The sequence below is a fragment of the Camelus bactrianus genome, chromosome X, assembly GCF_048773025.1.
Source record: "Camelus bactrianus isolate YW-2024 breed Bactrian camel chromosome X, ASM4877302v1, whole genome shotgun sequence".
NCBI lineage: Eukaryota > Metazoa > Chordata > Mammalia > Artiodactyla > Camelidae > Camelus > Camelus bactrianus.
In genome coordinates, this window is record NC_133575.1 from 47809850 (window position 1) to 47837473 (window position 27624).

Sequence of the window (27624 nt, forward strand, 5' to 3'; positions counted from 1 at the left end):
AAATGCTGTACCTGCACCTGCCACCACTATGCACCAGAACTCTGCTTATTGCTCATTCATCTTAGAGGGTTTTGCCTGCACCTGCAGAGCCACCAGTGCAGATCCTCAAACATCATGTACTGGGGCTTGCTGTAGCCATCGTGCAGTCACACATCTGGATCTGTGGTGTGCTAATGGTTCAGCACCTTCCCCAGCACTGTGTCTGCATATGGACTGCAGGTCCAATGAAAATGTTGCATCCACCTCCTCTGTGTGCCAGTACTCCACTCCTTGCTTGTTTGTCTTAGAGATGCAGGTCCACAAAGGCACCAGTAGAGCAAATCCACCTCCTCCATTTGGGACTGTAAATAAATCTCAGACCCCACCCCCATGAAGTTGTGGGTCCCCTGGGCGTGGATTCAGGTTTTCTGGATGCAATTTTAAAAGGGATATCTCTTTACTTTCGTTTTCTGATATTTCATTTTTAGTGTAAAGAAATGGCACTAAATTCTGTATGTTAATCTTGTATCCTGCTACCTTGCCAATTTATCTTATTAGCCCTAGTAGTATTTGTGTGGTGCCTTTAGGGTTTTCTATATATATAGTATCATGCTGTCTGTATATAATGACAATTTTACTTCTTCTCTCCCAATTTGGATCCCTTTTATTTATTTTTCTTGTCCAGTTGATATGGCTAGGAATTACAATACTATATTGAATAGAAATGGCGAGAGTGAACATCCTTGTCTTGTTCCAGATTTTAGCAGAAAGGCTTTCTGGACACTATATACTGATCAAAGGAGCAATCCAAGATGAAGATATTATACTCATTATCATATATGCACCCAATATAGGAGGAACTAAATCCGTAAAACAAATACTAACAGACATAAAAGGAGAAATTAATGATAGTGCAATAATAGTAGATGACTTTAATTCTCCACTAACATCATTGGACAGGACTTCCAGACAGAAAATAAATAAGGCAGCAGAGATACTAAACAACACAATAGAAAAGTTGGAAGTGGTTGAAATTTTTAGGACATTACATCCCCCCAAACCAGAATATACATTCTTTCCAAGTGTTCATGGAACATCTTGTAGGTTAAAACACAGACTTCGGCACAAAAGAAACCTCAACAAATTTAAGAGGATAGAAACTATTCCAATCATCTTCTGTGACCTCCACGGTATGAAATAAAAATCAATCACAGAAAAACAAATGAGAAAAAAAAATGATAGCATGAAGACTAAACAACTTGCTACTGAAAAACCGGTGGGTAAATGATGAAATCAAGGAAGAAGAAAAACATACCTTCAGACAAAAACAATGAAAACACAACCATGCAAAATCTATGGGATGTAGCAAAACCAGTTCTAAGATGAAAGTTCATAGCTATACAGGCCTTCCTCAAAAAAAAAATCTAATTATTGCTAGATGTGTGTTTATTGCCATTTTGAAATTTGTTTTCCAGTTGATTTGGTATTTCGTCTTTGTTCCTTTCTTTTCCTTTTTGTTTTTCTTCCTGTGGTTTTATAATTTTCTTTGGTATTAACTTGGTTTCTTTTTGGTTTTTGTGACTCTATTGTATGCTTTTGTTTTGTAGTTACTGTATTTTTCAAGCATGTTAACCCCTTACTATATCTGATTGCTTTAGACTGATATTCATGTGGGCTCAAACATCCTAAAAATAATGAAGAAAAAAAGAAAGAAAAAGAAAAAGAAAAACGAAGAGAGAGAAAAAATCTATATTTTCTTGCTACCCTCTCCTACTCTTTATGATTTTGTTATTCTATCTATTTATTTATTTATTTATTTATTTATTTATTTATTTATTTATTTAATATCTTCATGTTTATTCTTTTGTAATTTAGTGTACTTATCACATTTGCAATTATGGTTTTCTCATTTCTATACCTTCTGCTTTCTTTTCTATTTAAAATAGAACTTTCAGTAATTTTTTTTTTTTAGTATAGGTTTAGTATTGTTGATTTCTTTTAGTTTTTGCTTGTCTGTGAAATTATTGATCTCTCCTTCTATTCTAAAGGATAGTCTTGCTGGATAGAGTATCCTAGGTTGTAGATTTTTCGTATACAGGGCTTTGAATATATCTTGCCACTCCCTTCTGGCCAGTAATGTTTGTGTAGAGAAATTAGCTGAAAACCTTATGGGGGTTCTCTCGTAATTGACTTTTTTTTTTCTTCTTGCTGCCTTTAGAATCCTTTATTTATCTTTAACTTTGGCCATCATAATTATAATATATCTTAGTGTATGTCTGTTTGAGACCCTCTGTGCCTCCTGTACTTGGATATCTGATACATTCTTTAGGTTTGGAAAATTTTCAATCATGTGTTCTTCAAGTACATTTTCAATCCCCTTTTCTCTTTCTTCTTCTTCTGGAACATCTATTATGAATAGGTTGGCATGCTTTATATTATCCCATATGTTCCTTATATTGCTTTCATAGGTTGTATTTGCTTCTCTTTTTGCTGTTATGATTGGGTGACTTCTGTAATCCTGTCTTTTAAGTCACTAATTCATTACTCTGCATTATCTAGTCTAACTTTGACTGCCTGTAGTTCAGCCCTTATCGAAGCAACTGAATTTTCTGTTTTTAATATTTTTTATTGAGCTATAGTCATTTTACAATGTGGTGTCAAATTCCAGTGTACACAATTTTACAGTTATACATGAAAATATATATATTCATTATCACAATTTTTTGCTGTATATATTTCCCTGTGGTATACAGTAAAATCTTGTTTATCAATCCTACATTTTGAAGTCCCAGTCTGTCCCTTCCCACCCCCATCCCCTTGGCAACCCCAAGTATGTATTCTATGACTATGAGTCACTTTCTGTTTTGTATTTATTTATTTATTTTTTTTAAGATTGCACATATGAGCGATCTCATATGGTATTTTTCTGTCTCTTTCTGGCTTTACTTCATTCTCCAGGAACATCCATGTTGCTACAAATGGCATTATGTTATCATTTTTTATGGATGAATAATATGCCATTGTATAAATATACCACCCTTCTTTATCCAGTCATCTGTCGATGGACATTTAGGCTGCATCAATGTCTTGGCTATTGTAAATAGTGTTTCTATGAACATTGGGATGCAGGTGTCATTTTGGAGTAGTGTTCCTTCTAGATATATGCCCAGGAGCAGGATTCCTGGGTCATATAGTAAGTTTATTCCTAGTCTTTTGAGGAATCATCATAAAGTTTTCCACTGTGGCTGAACCAAACTGCGTTCCCGCCAGCAGTGTAAGAGGGTTCCCTTTTCTCCACAGCCTCTCCAGCATTTGTCATTTGTGGACTTTTGAATGATGGCCATTCTGGCTGGTGTGAGGTGATACCTCATTGTAGTTTTGATTTGCATTTCTCTGATAATTAGTGATATTGAGCATTTTTTCATGTGCCTATTGATCATTTGCATTTCTTCCTTGGAGAATTGCTTGTTTAGGTCTTCTGCCCAATTTTGGATTGGTTTTTTTTTTTTCTTATTAAGTCATATGAGCTGCTTATATATTCTGGAGATCAAGCCTTTGTTGGTTTCATTTGCAAAATTTTTCTCCCATTCTGTAGGTTGTCGTTTTGTTTTATTTATGGTTTCCTTTGCTGTGCAGAAGCTTGTAAGTTTCATTAGGTCCCATTTGTTTATTCTTACTTTTATTTCCATTGCTTGAGTAGACTGATCTAGGAGAACATTTTTGAGATGTATGTCAGATAATGCTTTCCCTAAATTTTCTTCTAGGAGGTTTATTGTATCTTGTGTTATGTTTAATGCTTTGATCAATTTAAGTTTATTTTTGTTTATGGTGTAAGGGAGTGTTCTAACTTCATTGCTTTTCATGCTGTCCAGTATTCCCAACACCATTTGCTGAAGAGACTGTCTTTATTCTATTGTATATTCTTGCCTCCTTTGTCAAAGATTAGCTGACCAAAAGTTTGTGGGTTCATTTCTGGGCTCTCTATTCTTTTCCATTGGTCCATATGACTCTTTTTGTACCAATATCATGCTGTTTTGATTACTGTAGCTCTATAGTATTGTCTGAAGTCTGGGAGAGTTATTCCTCTAGCCTATTTCTTTTTCTTCAGTAATGTTTTGGCAATTCTAGGTATTTGATGGTTCCATATAAAATTTATTATGATTTGTTCTAGTTCTGTGAACTATGTCCTGGGTAATTTGATAGGGATTGTATTTAATCTGTAGATTGCCTTGGGTAGTATGACCATTTTGATAATAATGATTCTTCCAATATAGGAGCATGGGATATCTTTCCATTTTTTAAGTCTTCTTTAATTTCCTTAATCAGTGTTTTATAGTTTTCCATGTATAATTTTTTCTCCTCCTTGGTTAGATTTATTCCCAGGTATTTTATTACTTTTGGTGCTATTTTAAAGGGGATTGTTTCTTTACTTTCTATTCCTGTTGATTCATCATTAGTGTAAAGAAACACAACTGATTTTTGAATGTTAATCTTGTAAACTTCTACCTTGCTGAATTCTTTCATCCACTCTAGTAGTTTTTGTGTCGATCTTTTTGGGTTTTCTATGTATAGTATCATGTCATCAGCATATAGTGATAATTTTACCTCCTCTTTTCCAATTTGGATCCCTTTTATTTCTCTCTCTTACCTGATTGCTGTGGCTAGATCAACCAAGACTATGTTGTATACAAGTGGTGATAATGGGTAGCCTTGTCTTTTCCCAGATTTTAGTGGGAAACTTTTGAGTTTTTCACCATTGAGTACTATGCTGGCTGTAGGTTTGTCCTATATAACTTTTATTATGTTCAGATATGTTCCCTCTATACCCACTTTGGTGAGAGTTTTTATCATAAATGGGTGTTGAATTTTATCAAATGTTTTTTCTGCCTCTATTGAGATGATCATGTGGTTTTTGTCCTTTCTCTTGTTGATATGATGTATTATGTTGATTGATTTGCATATGTTTAACCACCCTTGTGTCCCTGGGATGAACCCAACTTGATCATGATTTATAATCTTTTGTCTGTTATTTTAGATTCCATTTGCTAATATTTTGGTAAGGATTTTTGCATCTAAGTTCATCAGTGATATTGGTGTGCAATTCTCTTTTCTGGTGGTGTCTTTCCCTGGTTTTGGTATCAAGGTGATGGTGGCTTCATAGAATGAGTTTGGGAGTATTCCCTCCTTTTCAGTCTTCTGGAAGAGTTTGAGAAGGACTGGTATGAGTTCTTCTTTTTATATTTGATAGATTTCCCCAGTGAAGCCATCCGGTCCTGGACTTTTATTTGTAGGGAGGTTTTCTATTACTAATTCAATTTCATTTCAAGTGATTGATTTGTTCATGTAGTCAGTTTCTTCATTCAGTCTTGGTGGACTTTATGTTTCCAGAATCTTGTCCATCTCCTCTAGGTTATCCAGTTTGCTTCCAGGGAGTTTTTGATAATATTCTCGTATGATATTCTGTATTTCTATCTTATTCGTTGTAATTTCTCCATTTTCCTTTCTTATTTTGCTTACTTGTGCACTATCTTTTTTCATCTTTGTGAGTTTTGCCACAGTTTTGTTGATTTTATTTACTTTTTCTAAAAAACATCTTTTGGTTTGATTGATTTTTTTCTATTTTTATTAATCTCTATTTTAATTATTTCCTCCCTAATATTTATTATTTCCTTCCTTTTGCTGGGTTTTGGGGTTTTTTTGCCCTTCTTTTTCTAATTATTTTAGCCAGTGGGTTAGATTGTTTATTTGAGATAGTCATTGTATTTTGAGGAAGGCCTGTGTCGCTATAAACTTCTCTCTTAGCACTGCCTTTGCTGTGTCCATAAATTTAGAGTAATTGTGTTTTCATTTTCATTTGTCTCAAGGTATTTTTTAATTTCAACATTGAGTTCATAATTTATCCATTGGTTTTTTAAATAGCATGTTGTTTAATCTCCATGCTTTCCTTTTTTTCTCCTTTGTTTCTCTGTAGTTGATTTCTAGTTTCATGTCTTTGTGATCAGGAAAGATGCTTGAGATAATTTCTATCTTCTTAAAATTGTTGAGGCTTCTTTTGTGCCCAAGTACATGATCAATCCTAGAAAATGTTCCATGTGCACTAAAAGAATGTATATCCTATTTTTGGGGGGTGTAATGCTCTGATAATATCCACCAAATCCAATTTTTCTATTGTATCATTTAATTTCTCTGTTGCCTTATTTATTTTCTGTCTGGAAGATCTGTCCAATGTTGTTAGTGTGGTATTAAAATCTCCGACAATTATTGTATTCTCATCAATTTCCCCCTTTATCTCTGTTAGTAATTGTTTTATGTACTTAGGTGCTCCTATATTGGATGCATATATATTTATGAGTGTAAATCCTCATCTTGTATTACTACTTTAATCATTATAAAATGTTATTTATCTTTCTTTATGGCCTTTGTTTTTAAGTTTATTTTGTCTGAAACGAGTACTGCTACACTCGCTTTTTTGGCTTTTCCATTTGCATGGAATATCCTTTTCCATCCTTTCACTCTCAATCTATGTGTCCTTCTCCCTAAAGTGGGTCTTTTGTATGCATCATATTGATGGTTCTTGCTTTATCTTCCAGTGTGCCACTCTATGTCTTTTGATTGGAGCATTTAGTCCATTAACATTTACATTATTTAATGATAGACATGTGTTTATTGCCATTTTGAACTTATTTTTGTCATTGATTTGGTTTTTCCTCTTAGTTACTTTTTCTTCTTTTTGTTGTTTGATAACTTTCCTTTGCATTATCTTGAGTTTTTTTTAGTTTTTGTGATTCATTTGTAAACTTTTGCCCTGTGGTTCCCCTTTCCTTATGTATATTAACCCATTACTCTAACTGTTTGTATTAAATAGATAATAATATAAGCTCAACCCTTCCTATCAGGAACAAAAAATTTTAAAAAGAACAAAAGAAACTCTATTTTCTTGCTTCCCTCTCCCACTCTTAATGCTTCAGAAGACTTCTTTTACAATTTTATGTTTATTCTATTTGTAGTTTATGGTAGTTATCACCTTTCCATTAATAGTTTTCAAGTTTCTGTAGCATCCTGCTGCTTTTCTATTTAGAGTAGACCTTTCAATATTTCTTTTAGCATTTCTTTTAAGTGTTGCTAAACTCTTATAGTTTTTGCTTGTCTGTGAAATTATTTATCTCTTTTTGTATCCTAAAGGATAGCCTTGTGGGATAAAGTATCTTAGGCTGCATCTATTTTTCATTCAGGACTTTGAGTATATCTTGCCACTCCTTTCTGGCCTGTAGTGTTTGTGTAGAGAAATCAGCTGAGAGCCTTATGGGGGTTCCCTTGTAACTCACTCTTTGTTTTTCTCTTTCTGCCTTCAGCATCATTTCTTTATCCTTGACTGTGGCCATCTTGATTATGATATGTCTTGGTGTTGGTCTGTTTGGGTCCTTCCTGTTTGGGCCCCTGAGCTTCCTGTACTTGGATATCTGATTCCTTGTTTAGGTTTGGGAAGTTTTCAGTCATGATTTCTTCAAATACTTTTTCAATCCCCTTTGTTCTTTCTTTCCCTTCTGGAACCCCTATCATGGGTAGATTTTCACACTTTAAATTATCCCATAGGTCCCTTATATTGTTTTAACTGTTTTTTATTTGTTTTTCTCTCAGATATTCTGATTGTGTGCTTTCTGTTATCCTGTCTTCTAGGTCACTTATTCTTTCCTCTGCATTATCTAATCTGCTTTGTACAGACTTTAGATCGGCTCTCATCTCAGCAAATGAGTTTTCCAGTTTTTCTTGGCTCTTCTTTATAGCTTCAATTTCATTTTTGGCATATTTTATAATCTCTGAACACTGTCTCTTTTAGTTCCTTCAGTACTTTGATCACTCTTTTTTTTGAAATCTTGTTCTAGTCACCCATCAATGTCTATTTCATTGATCATTTAAGGGAATTTCTCTTGCTTTTTTAATTGGGAGTGGTTCCTCTGCTTCTTCATCCTGCTCATATCTCTCTGGCACTGTGGCTTATAGAGTATCAGTTATCTATTTTGGTCCTTAAGGAGTTTATTTATCTATCTAACGCCTATGTAGGAATAAAACTTAAAAAAGGAGAGAGAATTTTAAAAGAATGGACAAAAAAGTTTGAAAACAGTGCATAATCAATCAAAGAAGAAAAAGTTGAAACAGAATAACAATTGAGTTGAGACGTCTTTTAAAAACCTTAAAAAAGGGAGAAACAAATCAGAAAACAATATTTTAAACCTGTGTATAATCAATAACAGGATATTAAAATCATTGAACTAAAAATGAAATATGGTGTTTTTTTAAAATAATAAGAATGAAAATATCTTAGAAGAAAAATTTTAAAGGGACTAAAATTGGAGACATATATAAGTGTCTAAAAACTAAAATTTTAAAAGGTAATAGAAAATAGAACAGATTTTAAAATAGATAAAACAAGAGAAAATTTTAAAAGAAAGGGGGAAAATATTTGAAAACAGTGTATAATGAATAATAGAAGAGCAAGTTGAAACAATAGCAATCGAGTTGAAAGGTCCTTTAAAAACCCTTAAAAAAGGAGAAAAAATTAAAAAAAACAATATTTGAAACCTGTGTATAATCAGTAACATGAGATCAAAACCAAGAGAATTAAAAATGAAATGAGGTGGATTTTTTAAAATAATAATAATAAAAATATTTTAAAAGAAAAATTTGAAAGGGATTAAAACTTTAGACATATATAGTTGTTTAAAAAGTAAAAATGAAAAAGTTAATACAAAATAGAACAGATATAAGAAAGATTTAAAAAGGGATATGTTCTCCTGGAGACTGTGTGCTCTTAATGATTTTATTGAGAGGTCTTTCTGTCTTTGCCATGTTTTGCGAGCTCAGCTTGCTGTTTCCAGAGGCCCTCCATTTGTGCCCTCATCTGTGCTGCTCCCAGTGCCTGTAAACAAGCAGCTCACAACCCCTATGAACACTGGGTCAGGTGCTGCTCTCCTTCGCGGTTGGTGGTCAGATCTCTTTCCCTTCTGATGCGGCAGTCAGATGCTGTGCTCAGGCGAGGTAGGCAGGCGGATCATGCCCCTTCCCAGCACCGTGGTAATGTGCTGCATTCCTGCCAGGAAGGCAGGTGGCCACTCGCCCTCTCCCGGCCCCGGTCATTCGGCTGCTCTGTGCAGCTGCCCGCTCCACCTCGGGTTAGCACTCTGTAGGTGGGCTCGGGGAAGACCGCGGAACAGCCCTGCCCCTGGTCCATGCCAAACCTCAGCTCCTTGTTTGTCTTGGCAGTGCAAATTCTCTGAGGTACCAGGGCGGAAATCTCCTATCTGACTCCAGCTGTAAACAAATCTCGGTCCTGCCTAGGAGGTTGCAGAGCTCCCAGGTGCAGATTCAAGTCTCAGCCCCACCCCAGCCCTGGCGCTGTGTGCAGGAGGATATGGTGGCTGTGGCTGCGCCCTGTCTCTCTTCTCCAGAGAAGTGCCAGTAATGGTGCTGCAGGTCTGAGGTGACAAAGCCTATTGCACCCCTCCCCCAGGGCACACCAGCAGTGTTGCTTTGCTGTATTTTTTCATAATTTATGGGGTACCCAGGTTGTTCTGCTCTGTATCCCATCCCAGCCATGGCACACAGCACCCTGCAGTCCCCTGGGGCTGCCTCAGTGCAGCCTCCCCACTCCTCCACCTGGCTCGGACAGCCTGTCTTGTCCCCCAGCTGCTGGCTCGCATCTCAGGCTGGGTGTCGCAAGGACCCTTTGTGCTCACTTCACTTAGTTCTGTCGGTCAAGGGGTGCTCCATACAGATCCAAGCCTTGAAAGCTCCCCCTCCATCCCACTGGCCTCTCTGTTGGAGACGGGGAGATTCACCGAACAAGAGCCATTCCTCCTTTGCCACTCCCTCCCTGCAGGACTGGGCCTGCATTATTTTGCTTTTTCTTCTTTCTTTTTTCCCTTTCTCCTACCAGATTCTTGGCATCATTGTCTTTTGAAGAGGGCGATGTTCTGTCACGGTTCAGCAGGTGCTCTGGTTGGCTGGGTGGGTCCGTGGACATGAGTTTTGGTGTATTTGTGGGAGAGGGTGAGCTACGAGCGTCCTTCTACTCTGCCATCTTGGCCCTTTCTGAATTTTCTGCTTTTGATTGGCTCTTGTTTATGGTTTCAGTTTCCTTTTAAAAATATTCTCTGCCTCTATTGATAGTCTCTTTTAGGTCCTTTATTGCATTGATCATTCCCTTTTTGAAGTCATGATCTAGTAGATTATTGAGGTCTATTTCACTGATCATTCTTTCAGAGGATTTCTCTTGTTCTTTTAATTAGGATTGGTTCCTCTGCTTATTCATTTAACTTATATTTCTCTGGCTCTATGAATTTCTTCTAGACCCATTTCTGAGCTGTGGTTTATAGTAAACAGAATTGGAGTGCTTCAGCTGAGAAGAAGATTAGGCAGGGGATATCCACTGGGAAGTGCCCTTGGTGGTGTTGTCTGTCACTTGTTACGCAGGCTTATAAACCACTCTTTGTTGATATTGCCTTTGTCCCTGCCTTAGCTGCAGGAATGTCAGCCAGCTGCTCTGGTGTCCCCCAGGTTCTGAGCCCCAGGAACCATCAGTGCAGGTCTGCCAATGTCAGGCTCCTGAAACAGCTGTAGCAATTGTGCAGTCACACACCTGAATCTGTGGTCTACCATAGAGTCAGCACAGACCCCATCCCCGCCTCCACATATGGTACTGTACACTGGCTTGTTTTAAATTCCCATACTGTTCCCTCCACCAGCATGGGTCAGCACTCTACTCCGTGCCTGTAAGTCCCAAAGGTGTGGGTCCACAAAGAGTCCAGAGAGAGAAAATCAGCCCTCTCTGCCTAGGGCTGTAAACAAATCTCAGTCCCACCTGTGAAGTTGCAGGGCCACTGGGTATGTATTCAGCTTTCAGCCCCACCTTTTTGCAGCAGTGCTGGCTATGACCAAGTCCCACCTCTCTTCTCATCAGAATACACCAACAATGGATCCAAGCAGAGAAAGCAGCTATAATGTGTCTGCACAGTGCCCCTCCCCACCACACATCAACAGTGGTGCTTTTTAATGGGGATCCCAGGTTGTTCTGTTCCACACACACCCCTAGCCAGAGCTCACACTGCCCTCCAGTCCCCTGAGGCTGCCTCTGTGCAGTGAGTCCCAGCCTTCTGTCTGGGTTCCTCACTTATCTCCAGCAGCTATTCCAGGCTCATCTCTGCTGGCTCACGACAAGGGCTGAGGATCACAGGGACCCTCTGAGTCAGTTTTCCTCAGTTCTGTCTGCCATGCAGTTCCCATTTTCTCCTCCAAACCTCAGAAGCTCCACTTCTGTCCCCACTGACCTCTCAGCTGAAGAGGGGGTGTTCCAGCATGAGGGTGCCTTTCTTCCTGTGCTGCTCCCTCCCTACAGGACTGATCCTGCACTGATTTATTTTTTCTTACTGAATTGTTGAGAGTCCTCTTGTATTTCAAAGTGAGAGATGTTCTGCCAGAGTTCAGTAGGTGTTCTGTGTGATTCAGTGGGTTTGTAAATGTAATTCTTGGTGTATTTGTGGGAGAGAGTGAGCTGTTAGACTCTCTACTCTGCCATCTTGGCTCTTCTTTGTTTTCCTGTTCTTTGTTTCATTTGTTTCTGCTCTATATTACTTCCTTTCTATTGGAAACTTTGGGCTCAGTTTGTTTCTTTGTTTTTAGTTTCTTAAGGCATAGAGTTAGGTTGTTATTTGGGAAATTTCTTTCTTCTTAATGTAAATGTTTATTGCTATGAACTTCTTTCTTAGAACTGCTTTTCTGCATCCTGTAAGCTTTGGTATGTTGTGTTTCAATTTTCATTTATATCAAGATACTTTTTTATTTTACCTTTCATTTCTTATTTTATACACTTATTCAGGAAAGTATTGTTTAATTTCCATGTATTCATAGATTGTTCATTTTTCTTCTTTTTTTAAACATTTTTATTGAGTTATAATCATTTTAAAATGTTATGTCAAATTCCAGTGTAGAGCACAATTTTTCAGTCATACATAAACATATATATATTCATTGTCACATTTTCTTCTCTGTGAGCTACCATAAGATCTTGTATATATTTCCCTGTGCTATACAGTATAATCCTGTTCATCTACTCTACATTTTGAAACCCCAGTCTGTCTCCTCCCACCCCAAGCCCCCTTGGCAACCACAAGTTTGCATTCTATGTCTATGAGTCTGTTTCTGTTTTGTATTTATGTTTTGTTTTGTTTTGTTTAGATTTCACATATGAGCGATCTCATATATTATTTTTCTGTCTCTTTCTGGCCTACTTCACTTAGAATGACATAAAAACCGACAACATAATGCCATTTGCAGCAACATGGATGTTCCTGGAGAATGCCATTTTTCTTCTTAAAGAATAAAAACTTTGAAATGTATACTTTGGTTTTGATCATATGGAATATACTCACAGAATTTTACTTTTGTCTCTGGGCCTGACATTTTTTGTAGGCCATGGAATGGAACTTTGGCAGAAAAAGGAGATAATCACTTAGATAAATGTATGGGGAACTAGTAGGAGAATCATTATCTCACTGATGTTGAGGGATTAAAGACACTAGCTTGTGGGATTAAGACAGACAGAGAGAGAGAAAGAAAGAAAAGACATTCAGCCCTCATCTAACGTTTGCCTTTCCACCAGGCACTGTAGCAGAATACTTTAAGGGATTTTGATTTGACTACCTTCTCCTGCCAACTTTGCAGGCTGAGACATATATGGATGCCCATTGTCACGTGGATTAGCAAAAAGACATGGGGACTCTGGAACACTTGGCCATCAGCTGGCTGTGTGCCTTTGGGCTTCAGTTTGCTTATCCATTAACCAAGGAGCTCAGAGTACATGCTAATGACTCATCCAGGCTGAGGATTTGGTCCATGAATGGAAGTACTTATCACTGTTGTAGCTGTCACTTGCCTTGCTCTTTTAGGGTTTCCAAGGTACGTTTGGCTTTTTGAAAACCTGCAGTATTGTTTAATCTTTTCCTTTATTACAAAATGGTGCATAAGTGAGATAAACATTTTTTTATCTCACACAGTTTCTGTGGGTCAGGAATCCAGGAGTGATTTATCTCAGTGGTTCTGTTTCAGAGTCTGAGGTTACAGATAAGATATTGGCTAGGGCTGAAGTCACTTGAAGCTTGAGTAGAGCTGGAGGATCTGCTTCCAAGATGGTTTTCTCATATGACTAGCAAATTAAGTGTTAGTTGCTGATTGGAAATCACAGTTCTTCATCATGTAGGCCTCTCTATAGGGTAACTTGTGTGTCCTCATGACACAGAACCTGGGTTTCACAGAGCAGGTGATTCAAGAGATAGCCATAGTGGAAAATTTAATGTCTTTTATAAACTAGTCTTAGAAGTCACACTTTCCACAATATCCTATTTGTCAAATAGCTAACCCTACTCAGGATGGGGACTACAGAAGCATATCAACACCAGGAGGCAATAATTATTTGGGGCTATCTTGGATGCTGGCTACCACACATACCTTAGTTTCATGAATATTTGTGACCTCCTGGAGTCTGTTCTTCTGTTAGAACAGACAGATAGCTAGATATTAGCAGAGAAAGGGGGACACAGTCCAAGTGGCAGGAATTGAGCAAAAAGGAGGGTCATGGGCTGAATGCAGGAAATCTTACATCATGTAAATAACAGGGGGTCTTTGAGCAGAGAAAGAAAAGCAGGAACCTCTGGGCTGTTAAGTGGTTACAACTTTGAGGGTGATAAGTGGTCCAGAGGTTAACAAAGAAAGGTAAGAAAAGGCAGGAATCTCCAGTGTCTGAATGTAACCTCTTACTCATTATGCCCTCATTTCAATAAAATTAGCCTTGTGGGTTAGGAATGCACATCATGCACAAATGCCATGACGCTTCTGATCCAGACTAAATAAGGACAAAAAAATCCCTCCTTCCTTTGGGAAGCTGGAGTTTGAATGAAAATCAGAGAATACAACTCCAAACCCTTCCCTCCCCAATGACTATTCCATCCAACCATTTTTACACTCTTTGTAACCAACTTGCCAAAGAAACTCAGTGTAGCTGCTCACCTGAGCCTGCCTGCTCCCCTCTTGAGAGTGTACTGTCTATCCCTTAATGAATCCTCACTTTACTTTCTTAACCTCCACGTCCCATCTCTGAATTCTTTCTGTGACAGTACAGGAAACTTGTCACCGGCAGCACTTCTGCTCTTTGATTCAGGGCCAAAATGCATTGCTGTGAAAATTGAGCACTGAACTAGGGCTCTTGGTCAAGTGAGAAAGAAGGTGCTGAAATAGAGCCTGAGCTCCACTTACCACATCTTGCCCTTGTAGGGCTGCATCCTGGCAAATGATATGGGCCTTTTTCTAATTTTCATTAGGGCATTATCTGAGATATTTAGGCCAAATATCACTCAGATTTGCCTGTCTCATTCTATTAAAGACCTTGCTTTGACCTGCCTGGCTGGGTCACATCCCATCCTCATCCTCCAACTCTTACCTTAGACTGCCCAACCTTGCTGTTTGTCTTCTCTCCCAACCTTCCTATTGTTTTGTCAGTTATCTAGAGTCCAGTGCTTCTCTGTTTCATACAAGAGGAAATTAAAGCACAGAAAGATGAAGCCTTTTTGTGGGGAAATAGGCAGTGTCTTGCCCACAGGCATCCAGGTAGTAAATGGCAGAGCCAGGATTCTAACCCCAGAGGTCTAGCACCACAATCCTTGCTCCTAACTGCATCATTACACTGACTCTTATTTAATCAACTACCATTTGCCTGGTACTGTTTTAGGGGTTTTCTACACAGTCTCTCTTAATCACTATGAGCTAGGTGGTATTCGTCCCACTTTATAAATGAGGCATAGAAATCTTAAGTAATTCACTCAGGTTCATGCAGCCAAAGTTGCTACAGGAATCAAATCCATAGTTGTCTGAGTCCAAAGCTCATGTATCAATTCGTTCTAAAACATCTCCCTTACCTACTTCTCAATGTGCCAGAACTTTGCCAAGACTGAGGCTTTTTAGTCATTCAAGGTCCCTTATTCATTCATCCCTCTTATAGAAGGAGAAACAGCTAATACTCTCAACTGGATGTGCCGGCTACTTAGAAAGGCCAGGGCTTTCTAAGAGTGTGAGGGTAAGCCCTGAGGCTAGGACACTGGACCTGCAAACAAGTGTAAGCAGCTTTTGGCAGGAAAGAACTCTTTGCAAGAAAGAGCTCTCTACAGAAGACTCCTTTTTTTTTTTCTTGTCACTAACCTTCAAACCAGGAGCCAGCATGCTCTACTCATCTCCAGCCCTAACACAACTTTCAAATTTTTGATCACACAATACCTTGCCTAACATGTATTTTCTTTCCTAGGTTCTTTCTTAGATCAAAGAAGTAGAAATGGAGAATAAGTAATTAACAGATGACTAGCTCTCTTCATTAACTTCCCCTTCAGTAATATCATGAACAAGTTGTGTGAACAAGAAATCATCTAAAGAAAAATCACAAGAACTCGACATTCCTACATGACAAGCCTGCATGCAGTGGGGGAAAGTGATGATTCTGATCCCCTATCTCAATGTTTAACTGAGATTACTTCCTCTTTTCCCTTTAAAAATTTCATTACTGAGTAGACTCCTCAGAGTTAGATTTTGCAAACACTGAGCCCAACATCTCCCCAGATTGCTGGCATTCTGATTAGAAGCAACTTTCCTTTCTACTAACATTTGTCTCTCTCAAGTGTTAATTTTTGAATAGCATGAAGCTGGACCTGAGTTTGGTAACACAGGTGTGGGGTAAGTGGTCTAGAAAAGAACAGTGGATGGGGTCAGTGGCAGACTGTGAAGTCTTCCCAGTTTTTCCAGGTCCCTGTGTCTCTTGGAACTCCTAGAAGGGATAGGATTGTGGAAGGAGTGAAGTGCTATCTGGGCCTCTATGAAGACACATTGTTTTTTGGGGGGAAGTGAGTCATAGCCCTTCCAGGCAATGTTTTCCTAGCCTGTTCAGGAAGGTGAACTGACATCCTGTGGTGGGGACTAAAGCCCAGAGGCACTCCCTTGAGCCTCTCTGCAGGCCATTCATCTTGGGATATACCCTGAGATACCCTGGAGGTTCCTTCTACCCAATGTCTCCCAAACTTGAGTGCTTAAGAGCCTCCCCCCTCTGCATCTCCCTTCTCTAGACCTCAGAACTCTCGACTTCTTGCCTGCCTCAGTTCTTTAAGGTCAATCTATCTCATCCACCCCCAACTCCACAAGAGGCTGGATTTCTGTTACTCCTTCCAAGTCTTTTTGTTCATTCCCTTGTTCACTGAGCCCTGCAAATTTTTCATCAGGAAGCTAGACCTTCATTCCACAAAAAAGAATCAAGGCTAGAATGATGAGCCTGCTGTTTGAAGGCTGCCATTTCCTTTTATTCCCACCAAGAAACAAGTAACCAGGATCTCTGTGGAAGGAACACAGCAGTGGGAATCAGAAGGCCTTGGGATTGTTCCTGGTTTTCCCCTACTGAGCTGAGCTAATTTGGGTGCATCCCTTCTCCTATCTGGGGCTCTGTTTCCCCATCTGAAACCTTAAAGGATAGGGCTACATGAAGTCTAAGTGCTCATGCTGCTCTCATAATCTGTGTCTTGCATTTCCTAGAAGAAATAAGTCACTGGGAAAAGTAGCAGCAACAATAAGAATAACTCACATTAATTGAACACTAACTATGTGTTAGGCACTGTTATAAAAGCTTTAGATATTATTAGTCCATTGAATCCTTGCTTAGTATTAGTAAGGATTCTCTTCTATGAGGTAGATAGTATTGTTATCACCATTTTACAGATATGAAAACTAAAGCAAAAATATGTTAAATAATCAAGATGATACAGCTAGTGAGAGGAGTATATCTTAGCATAATAATTGCATTGAAGTCCAAGAAAGAAAAGGTCAAGGAAGAGGCTCTGCTTCCATTCATCATTCACCTTGTTTAGTCTCAGTCCCTCTCATTCTCTCTTTCTCTCTCTCTATTTTGTCAATATGCTTTGGCCTACCTCAGACACTGACAACCCAAGAGAATAAAAGTCAACTCTCTTCTCTACAGTAAACCACAAAGGATTTGGAGAGATGGAGCTTGTGACAGCAAGTAGTTTCTCTCATCAATCACAGTACCTAATGATCTTCCATTAGAGCATAGGAACTAAGAATTAGGATAATGTTGGTCTAGGAACACAAAGCCTGGGAAAGAGAGACATACAGATGGATGCTGGTATTTTGGCATTTTCCTTTAACCTCATAAAGAGGATGATGGCTTTTAGTATAGCTGGACATTCTTGAAGGGCATATTGCTACTTCTCATCAGGGACAATTTCCTATATACTGAGCTGAACCTCGGTTTTTCTATCTTTACTATTTTTACTCTCAAGGATGACATCAAATCCAGCAGAGAAAAAAAAAGTGTTTAGGGAAAGTAGTGCCCCAAGTAATAGCTTGAACAAGCTGCACAGTTCGAAGATGGCATTCCATCCATCCCTGTCTCTGTCCTAACTGGTAGACTTCTAGAAGCTGGGTCTATTGAGGCTACTGTAAGGCATATATATGTTCACCCATATAGATAGGGCCTGTTTAGTCTGTTTTGAGAGAAATTATAAAAAATAGTATTTTGACAGGAAGAAAAATAAAGATAGGAGCACACAGGGAGGATATTAATGGAAAGACAGCATCAGCATGAGCCAAGGCCTAGAGGGCTGAAGGCATAAAGTGTGTTTGGAGACTAAAGTTATGCAAAGGGGCTAGAATATGCGATCAAAGTATAAACAAGATAATGAAAAGAGAAATGGGGCTATGGAGGTAAAAAATCACCAGATTACAAATATCTTTGGATGAATTTTTTTTTTATTGAATTATAGTCAGTTTACAATGTTGTGTCAATTTCCAGTCTAAAGCACAATTTTTCAGTTATACATGAACATACATATATTCATTGTCACATTCTTTTTCACTGTGAGCTACCACCAGATCTTGTATATATTTCCGTGTGCTATACCGTATAATCTTGTTTATCTATCCTACATAAGCCTGTCAGTATTTTTTTACATTTTTTATTGAGTAACAGTTATTTTACAATGTTGTGTCAAATTCTAGTGTAGAGCACAATTTTTCAGTCATACACGAACATATATATATTCATTGTCACATTTTTTTCGCTATGAGCTACCACAAGATCTTGTATATTTTTTCCTTGTGATATACAGTATAATCTTGTTTATCTATTCTGCATTTTAAAATCCCGGACTGTCCCTTCCCACACCCTACCCCCTTGGCAACCACAAGTTTGTATTCTATGTCTATGAATCTGTTTCTGTTTTGTATTTTTTTAATTCCTCATATAAGCGATCACAAATGGTATTTTTCTTTCTCTTTCTGGCTTACTTCACTTAGAATGACATTCTCCAGGAACATCCATGTTGCTGCAAATGGTGTTATGTTTTCGGGTTTTGTGGCTGAATAGTATTCCATTGTATAAATATACAACATCTTCTTTATTCAGTCATCTGTTGATGGACATCTAGGCTGCTTCCATGTCTTGGCTATAGTAAATAGTTCTGCTATGAACATTTGGGTGCAAGTGTCATTTTGAAGTAGGGTTCCTTCTGGATATATGCCCACGAGCAGGATTCCTGGGTCATATGTTAAGTCTATTCTTAGTCTGGGGAATCTCCATACTGTTTTCCACAGTGGCTTTCATTGCTTCCCTCTCCCACTCTTAATGATTTAGATGTCTTCTTTTACAATTTTGTGTTTATTCTTTTTGTAATTCATGGTAGTTATCTTCTTTCCAGTTATGAGTTTCTCATTTTTGTAGCATCCTGCTTCTTTTCTATTTAGAGTAGACCTGTCAATATTTCTTTTAGTATGGGTTTAGTGTTGCTGAACTCTTTTAGTTTTTGCTTGCCTGTGAAGTTCTTTATCTCTCCTTCTAAAGGATAGCCTTCCTGGATAGAGTATCCTAGGCTGCATCGTTTTTTCATGCAGGACTTTGAATATATCTTGCCACTCCCTTCTGGCCTGTAGTGTTTGTGTAGAAAAATCAGCTGAGAGCCTTATGGGTGTTCCCTTGTGACTCACTCTTTGTTTTTCTCTTGTTGCCTTCAGGATCATTTCTTTATCCTTGACTCTAGCCATCTTGATTATGATATGTCTTGGTGTGGGTCTGTTTGGGTTCTTCCTGTTTGGGACCCTCTGAGCCTCCTGTACTTGGATATCTGATTCCTTCTTTAGGTTTGGGAAGTTTTCAGTCATGATTTCTTCAAATGCCTTTTCAGTCCCCTTTGTTCTTTCTTCCCCTCCTGGAACCCCTATTATTGTAGATTGGCATGCTTTATGTTATCCCATAATTCCCTTATACTGTTTTCATCGTTTTTATTTGTTTTTCTCTCAGCTGTTCTGATTCGGTGCTTTCTATTGTCCTGTCTTCTAGATCACTTATTCGTTCCTCTGCATTATCTAGTCTGCTTTGTACAGCCTTTAGGTCAGCTCTCATCTCAGCAAATGAGTTTACTAATTCTACTTGATTCTTATTTATAGCTTCTATTTCATTTTTTACATATTTTATATCTCTAAATACTATTTCTTTTAGTTCCTTCAGTACTTTGATCACTCCTTTTTTGAAATCTTCATCTAGTAGGCCATCAATGTCTATTTCCTTGATCGTGTTTTCAGGGGATTTCTCTTGATCTTTTAATTGGGAGTGGTTCCTCTGCTTCTTCAAATTGCTCCTATCTCTCTGGCACTGTGGCTTAAGGAGTATCAGTTATCTAGTTCTCCTGAAGATGATGTACTTTAACGGATTTTTTTGAGAGGTCTTTGTGTCTTTGCCCTGTTTTGCAAACTCAGCTTGCTGTTTACAGATGCCCTCTCTTAGCACCCTCGTCTGTGTTGCTCCCAGTGGTTGTTGGCTAGCAGATTGTGCTCCCTCCTAACACTGGGTCAGGAGCTGAGCTCTTACCCAGTGGGCAGGCGGGTCACTCCCCCTCCCAATGCCGCAGTCAGATGCTGCACTTGGGGGATGCAGGTGGACAGATCATGCCCCCTCCCAGCACCATGGTCAGGTGCTGCATTCCTGCCAGGAAGGGGGGTGGCTGCCCACCCTCTCCCAGCACCGGTTGCTCCACTGCTCTGTGCAGCTGCATGCTCAGCCTCAGGTCGGTGCTCCGAAGTCCGGCTCGGGGAAGACCGCAGAATTGCCCCGCCCCTTCTCCATGCCAAATCTAAGCTCCTTGTTTGTCTTGGTGGTGCAAGTTCTCTGAGGTGCCAGGGCAGAAAGGTCCTATCTGCCTCCAGCTGTAAACAAGTCTCAGTCCTGCCTAGGAGGTTGCAGAGCCTCCAGGTGTGGATTTAGGGCTAGGCCCTCACCCTGCCTGGGTGCTACACACAAGAGGACATGGCGGCTGTGGCTGTGCCCCGCCTCTCCTCGCAAGATATGCCAGTATAGGCGGTGCAGGCCTGAGGAGACAAAGACTACAGAGCCCCTCCCCCCAGGACACACCAGCCGTGTTGCTTTCTTTTTTCACAATTTATGGGGGACTGAGGTTTTTCTGCTCCATATCCCCTCCCAGCCATGGTGTGCAGCACCCTGCAGTCCCCTGGGGCTGCCTCAGTGCAGCCACCCTAGTCCTCCACCCAGCATGGGCAGCCCATCCTGGACCCAGCTGCCAACTCACATCTTGGGCTGCATGTCATGGGGACCCTCTGTGCCCATGTAACACAGTTCTGTCAGTCAAGGGATACTCGGGGAAGATCTGAGCCTTGGAGGCTTCTCTTCCATCCTGCTGCCTTCTCCGTTGGAGGGGGGAGACCCAGCGAATGAGCGCCAGTCCTCCTTTGCCCCTCACTCCCAGCAGGATTGGTCCTGCTCTGTTTTGCTTTTTCTTCTTTCTTTTTTCCTTTTCTCGTACCAGATTTTTGGCATCTTTGTCTTTTGAAGAGGGAGATGTTCTGTTGGAGTTTGGCAGGTGCTTTGGTTGGCTGAGTAGGTCCGTAGGTGTGAGTTTTGGTGTATTTGTTGAAAACAGTGAGCTACAAGCTTCCCTTTAATCTGCCATCTTGCTTCTCTGATTCATATGCCTGCCAGTATTGATGAATATTTTTTAATCTTAGAAGATTTTTAAAATATGCTTGAGGGCATTTGAAGCTGAGGAAAAAATTTAAGCAGGAGAATGAATGGAATAATAATAATTTAATAATAATAATAATAATTAATAATAATAATTAATAATAATAATAAATAATATGCATTTATTGAGAGATCACTGCATGCCAGGATTTGTGCTAAGTATTTTATGTATATCCTGTTTATTCTCTTTAATCTGCAAAACTTCCCTATGAATTGCATAGAATAAGATACTAGTTCCATTTTGCAGATGAGGAGCTGAAGCACAGAGCAGAACAGCTAGAGATACATAAGCCAAACTGTGTTCAATTTTGGAGTCTCCTGTATACCCATTCCCCTTAGGAGTGGCCTGAGGCCAATGTCAACAAACTTATAAGACCTCAGTTCATCTTCCTTTGATTTTCCTCTCTGGGCATCAAATAAGAAAATTCTTGAGAGGATTAAAATCTTGCTAGGATTGGGTATAGAAGGGCCCCTGCCTGGTCTAGTTGAGGCCTCCATGCTTGCCCAAGGCCTGAATGCTAAAATTTGACTGTCATGGAGGACTCCCCTGAGCATTCCCTGCTTTGTAGTCTCACATCTGCCACTCACCTGGACACATATCTTTCACTCTCTGGGCCTTAGTCTCCTCACTTGTGACTTAAAGGAAGGGTACTTATTCTTTCAATAAGTGTTTACTGAGCACCAACTATGTGTCATGCACTATTATGGGTGCTGGGGGCATAGTGGTGAATAACATAGCTAAATACCTGTAATCACGGGGCTAACATTCTAGTGATGAGGCCCAATAAACAAATAAATAATAATTTTAAATAGCAGTGAGAACCATGAAGAAAGCAAAATACAGCGAAGTGTTACAGAGTGACTGGGCAAAGAATGTACTATTAGTAGAGTGATCAGGGAGGCTTCTATTGTGAATGAAAAATGTTACCTGCCATATCAATAAACTAAGAATATTGCAACCATCAAGCCACTACAGCCACTCCCTGACAGTGAACACTGAGGGAACTCAGGATGGAGGTAAAGGGGCTGTCTCTGCCAAGCCATTGCCACTGCAGCCATCCCCAGTTGTGCACCCTGAGTGGATTCAGGATGGGAAAGAACAGGATACTAGTCTTAAATAGGTAAGGTGCATATCAAAGGAATGATTTCAATGAGCCCAGATACTTGCATCTTCCCATAAATAGAAAAATAATAAAATCCTTAACTTGAGATATCTGGTTTTCTTTAATTAATGGTAGTCTTTTGATGTTCCGACTACCTGGTCTTTGTTGCAAAAACCCACATGTATATACTGGCTCTTCCTTTACCTCTTCAAAGCAGTTCCTCAGAGCTATCTGAGAGGCTGTTTTCCAGGCTTGAAGTCTTCAGAAATTCTGCCAAATAAAACATAATTCTCAACTTTTAGGTTGTGCATTTTTTCAGTCAACATTATTAAATGGTAGTATTTCAGCTGAGACCTGAAAGATGAGAAAAACTATTCAAGCAGAGTACAGAAAGAACATCCCAGGTGGCTCCCCAACCTTTTTTCTGTTTCTCAAACACATGAAGCTAGTTTTTATCTCTGGGTCTTTGCTTTTACTGTTTACACTACCTAGGATGTATGTAGTTAAGTGTGTAAGAAGTGAGTATAAAATGCAGTCAAAGAAGAGACAGAGGCTGGCTAGACCACATGTAGCTTTGTAAGCCACAGAAAGGAATTTGTATTTATTCTAAATGTTATAGGGGGCTAAATGTGATAGTAAATGCATGACACAATCTGATGCAGATTTTTAAACATGATCCTTCTGGTTGTAGTGTAGAGAATGCTTGTAGCAGAATGGGAGCCCAGTAATGAGGTTTTGTAGTAATGTGTATGAGACATGATTAATGTCTTAGACTAGTGTGTGGTCAGTGGAAAGGAGAAATATTGTTATAGTTGGATATATTTTAGAGATAGAATTGCCAGGATGTTTTGAAGTGGGAGGAAAGCTGAGACAAAAGAGAGAAATCAATGATGACTCCTAGGTTTGGGATTTTTGAGCAACAAAACTGATATTTGTATTATTTCCTGAGATAAGAAAGATTAGGTAAGGGAGCAGTGTAATCCCACTGGTTAAGAGATGGACTCTGAAGCCAAGCTGCCTAACTTCAAATTTCAGTGCTGTAGCTTGTGGCCTTTAAGCAAGTTTTTTTTTAACCACTCTGGGCCATGGTTTCCCCATCTGCACAAAAGGAATAATAGCGGTGATAATAAACACACCTACATAATAGGGCTGTTGTAAGTATTACATAAGTTAACAGAGTTAAAGCACTTAGAATGATGTCTGTCATAGAGCAAATGCTGTGTTACTTGTTAAACAATTCTCCTTTCTAGTGGATGAACTTACAACTTGGTAAGCTTCACCCATCTAATTCTATATTCTCGATCTCACTTCATGTTTATTGTTTTGTCCTCTTCTTGCCTCTGACTTTGTCTTTCCTCCAGTGAGATCCAGAAGATAAGCAGAGGAAGCTCATTAAACTAACTCAGGCTGTAATGGGTAGGTCTTCTGCAATCAGGTGGAAGAGAAAGTGCCCAAGACAAGAAAGGAGACTACCATTATCTTGGCAGCCAGGGTATCTTGAATTCCCAGGATGGACTAACTTTGATAGGGTTTGTTACAAAGATAGAATATGCTATAGAGTGTATATTATAGTGTGTGTAGAGCTTTGGCAAGCTGCTGATATTTCATGAAGCTAGATTCTGTGGCTTTTTTCACCTTTTCTGGATCTTTTGTTCTGTTCTCTAATTTTCTCTTCAAAAGATACCTGCAAACTGCTCTATCTTTTGATTTGAATGTCCTCTTCAAATGGATGTCCTGCTAATGTTAATAGTTTTCTTTTTCCTTTGGAGGGAGAAGGGGGGTGAGGGGTCCTGTGATCAAATTTTATGATTAAGAAAATTAAACATTTTAGGAACCTCTACTCTGCTAATGTGCATTGTGAATTTCCAAAAGAGAAGATAAAGTTACAGCAATTCTTAAACTTACTTGAACAGGGAGCCCTACTCTTAGTTGAAGTATGTCACATTTTGGGAAATGCTATCATAGTCAAATCCTTCTTAGGAGAGTCAAGTACCATGACTGTTCTTTTGATAGGAATACACTGGTGTATAAGCTTACTATCTTAGAAAATTTTCCTTCTCAGTTCATCTTTCAATGTGAAAAGAAAAAAAAAAAAAATCAGGCTTTGCATCCTGTCAAACCTGGTTCAAATTCTGACCCAGCCACTTATAATCTATGTGACTTTAAGCAAGTCCCTTTGCTTCTCTTGCCTTTTGTTTCCTTATTTGTAAATTGTTTAAAAAGTAATGATTTTGTTATTCAGGAAAATTATGAGTTGAAATACTGTTGCTGATGTCTGCAAACGGTGTTCCAGGTTTTGCCGTCTGAGAAAGAATTCAGAAACAAGACATAGTAAAAGAAAAAATAAAGTGAGGATTTATTAAATGATAAATATTACACTTTCAAGGGGAGAGCGGGCAGGCTCAGGTGAGTGGGTGCCCCGAGTTTCTTTGGCAAGTTGGTTACATAAAGTGTATAAATGAATGGGTGGAATATTTATTAGGGAGGGAAGGGTCTGGGGTCCTATTCTCTGATTTTCATCCCAAATCCATCTTTCCAAAGGGAGGAGGCATTTTTGTCCTTATTTAGTCTGGATAAGAAGTGTCATGGTGTTGATGCATGATGGGTACTTCTAATCTACAAGGCTAATTTTATTAAAATAAGGACAAAATGAGCAAAAGGTTACATTCAGACACTGGAGATTCCTGCTTTTTCTCACCTTTCTTTTTTGATCTCTGGGCCACTTATCACCCCCAAAGGTGTAACAATTTATCAGCCCAGAAGTTCCTACTTTTCTTTCTCTGCCTAGGGACCCCTGGTGTTTACATGATGTATGGCTTCCTGTATTTGGCCTGTGGCCCTTCTTTCTACCCAATTCCTGCCATTTGGCCTGTATCTCCCTTTCTCTCCTCATATCTAGCTATATACCTGTTCTAACAATATTGTATTTGAGGGCTACTGGTACACTGAATGTGGTCTATAGGCTGGAGAGTTTGCTTTTCAGACATTAGCATGCATGTGGGACATTTAAGTATTTCTATTTTTTAAGACATGACATTGCACAGGAAATGATTTGCAGAAGACAAGATGCTGGGAACCTGACTAGAAATAGGAATAGAATGGCCCTCGCATACAGGTCTATAATGCTTGGATATTACCACTAGATGCTGAGGACTTAGTCTCAGAACTTAAAAAAAAAAGCATTTCTGATCATAAACTTACTAAATAAAAGCTTATTATAGAAATTCTAGAAAATACAGAAAAATTAACAAGGAAAAAAATTTTAAATTCCTCATGTTTCCACCCTAGAGACATTGTTAATGAATAACTTTTCCTGAGTTTTTAAAATTGTATATTTTTTATAGAGTTTACATTGTGCTGTATATATAATTTTGGTTCTTGCTTTATTCACTGAATATAATTACATAAGCATTTCCTCTCTTCATGTAATTTAAGAATGGTTTGTCAGTATGGTCAATATGTTGTATATCTGTAGTATGCATAAATTTAATTTGTGAATACTTTATAAAATAAATGTAAGTTGAGGTTGCTACTGGAATCCTACATGTAGGAGACAAGCCCCGTTGGCTGCTTGGAGAAATGGTGGGACATGTAGAAAAGCTAGAGAAGCATATATTTCATTTTTGAAGAATGCATGGATGCTGGTGTGTCCCCAGGTAGGGTAGAGAGAGGTCTGCTTTAGTGGCTGCCACGTCAGTCTCCCCAGTCTGAACCAAGTGAACACACCAGCTTTGCTCACTCCATGTCACAGTTGGCAGTGGATCTACGACAGCCAACATTTGAGAAAAGACTAAATCTAGAGACAGAGACACAGAAGTGATTCAGAGCATAAGTCAGGTGGGTCATTAGCAGTCATTGTTGATGCTTATCTGAATAGCGCCCCAGAAATAGTCCAGACTTCCGACAACAGTGTGGCAGCTGGAATTCCTGGGACTCCCCAAGATCAAGCTTAGTGAAAGCTCTGGCCCAGTCCATTCCATGCCACAGAATAACACTAGATCTTGGGCAACCACAACAGGGGAAAATATTTGAACATGGGCTGTGTTTGAGTGGAACTTGAAACACCTACATAGGTAGTGCATTGGATTTCTGTAAGTGCATGAGCCCCACTTGCTTCAGCACTCCCCTCCTTTGGGGCAAAGGTCCCAGTGTGGGGAAAAAGGGAAGCACACTCTAGGAGGAAACAGAGCCAACTCAAGCCCAACCTTCAGGGCTTCCACTCTAGCAAATTAGAAGCAGATCCTGCCCCTGACAGATCTGTGATGGCCACTTAGGTTCAAAGTTTTTTCACCTTGAGATTGAGGTTTCAGGATTTTCTGTGTCTGCCACTTTGTGAGAGATTTAGGTTTCAGGTTATCTTTTTTACTTTTGGTGAGTGCTCAGAATAATGGGAAATTCTTATAACAGAGATTCAAAGAAATGTGACTCTCCACCAGGAATCTCTGCTGGCTTTAAGTTTAACACTTCTGGACCTTCATCCTATAACTAGCTATATAAATGGATTCATTTAGCCTGAGATGATTTGAAGTTACATCAGACAAATGGGAAACTTTTGGACTTTCCAAATTAGTTTATCTTTGTGCATGACTAGAGAAAACTATCAGAACCAGAAAAATAATGAGAAGTATAGATTAATTGTTATCTAGAAGCTGCTAAACATTACACTGAGAAAATTGTCTCCTTCCAAGCTGTAAATGAAAAGTTGTCTCAGATTGTCTCTAAACTAAAAAACTAAGCTGAATATTCTCATCCCTCTCCTACTCCATCCTGAATTCTGTATCTTCTCCTCCATCCTTTACCTGCCTCTTTATAAACTCCCTTTTTTTATCCAACTGACTGCTTCCATACTCCTCCTTCATCAGACCCCCTTCCTTCTCTTCCTCCACCAATTGACACCCCTGAACCTAAAGTCTCTCTTGACCACCCTGTTCTGGCAGCCACTAACTAAGTCCACTGAACAAAGGGGGAAAAAAAAAACTACCCCAGCTCATCAATTCCCCATGCATTCCTACAAATAATCAGAAAATAAATCAGCTGGGAGCCAATATTCAAGTACTAATAGAAACAACTACTTTTCTCTAGCAAATCTGTAGAAAATCAAAAGTACAACTCTAGAAACAAGTCAACCCACCTATTTTACCAGTCCCAAGGCCCACCTATTCCTGTCAAAATGATTGTATTATAAAAAAAATCAGGATATTAGAGCAAAATAGTTTTGCACTTAAGAAAAAATTAATAGTAAGTATCCCACAATTTATAATAGTAGATAAATATACTCCAGAACTCCTAGGAGAAACCTTACATTTTTTTCTCCGTTCCTTAAGGTTATAAATTTTATCATGTCTTTGAAATGTAAACATAGTCCACATTGTCTGACACTGCAGCCTTGGCTCAATCAGTTGAACCAAAAACAAA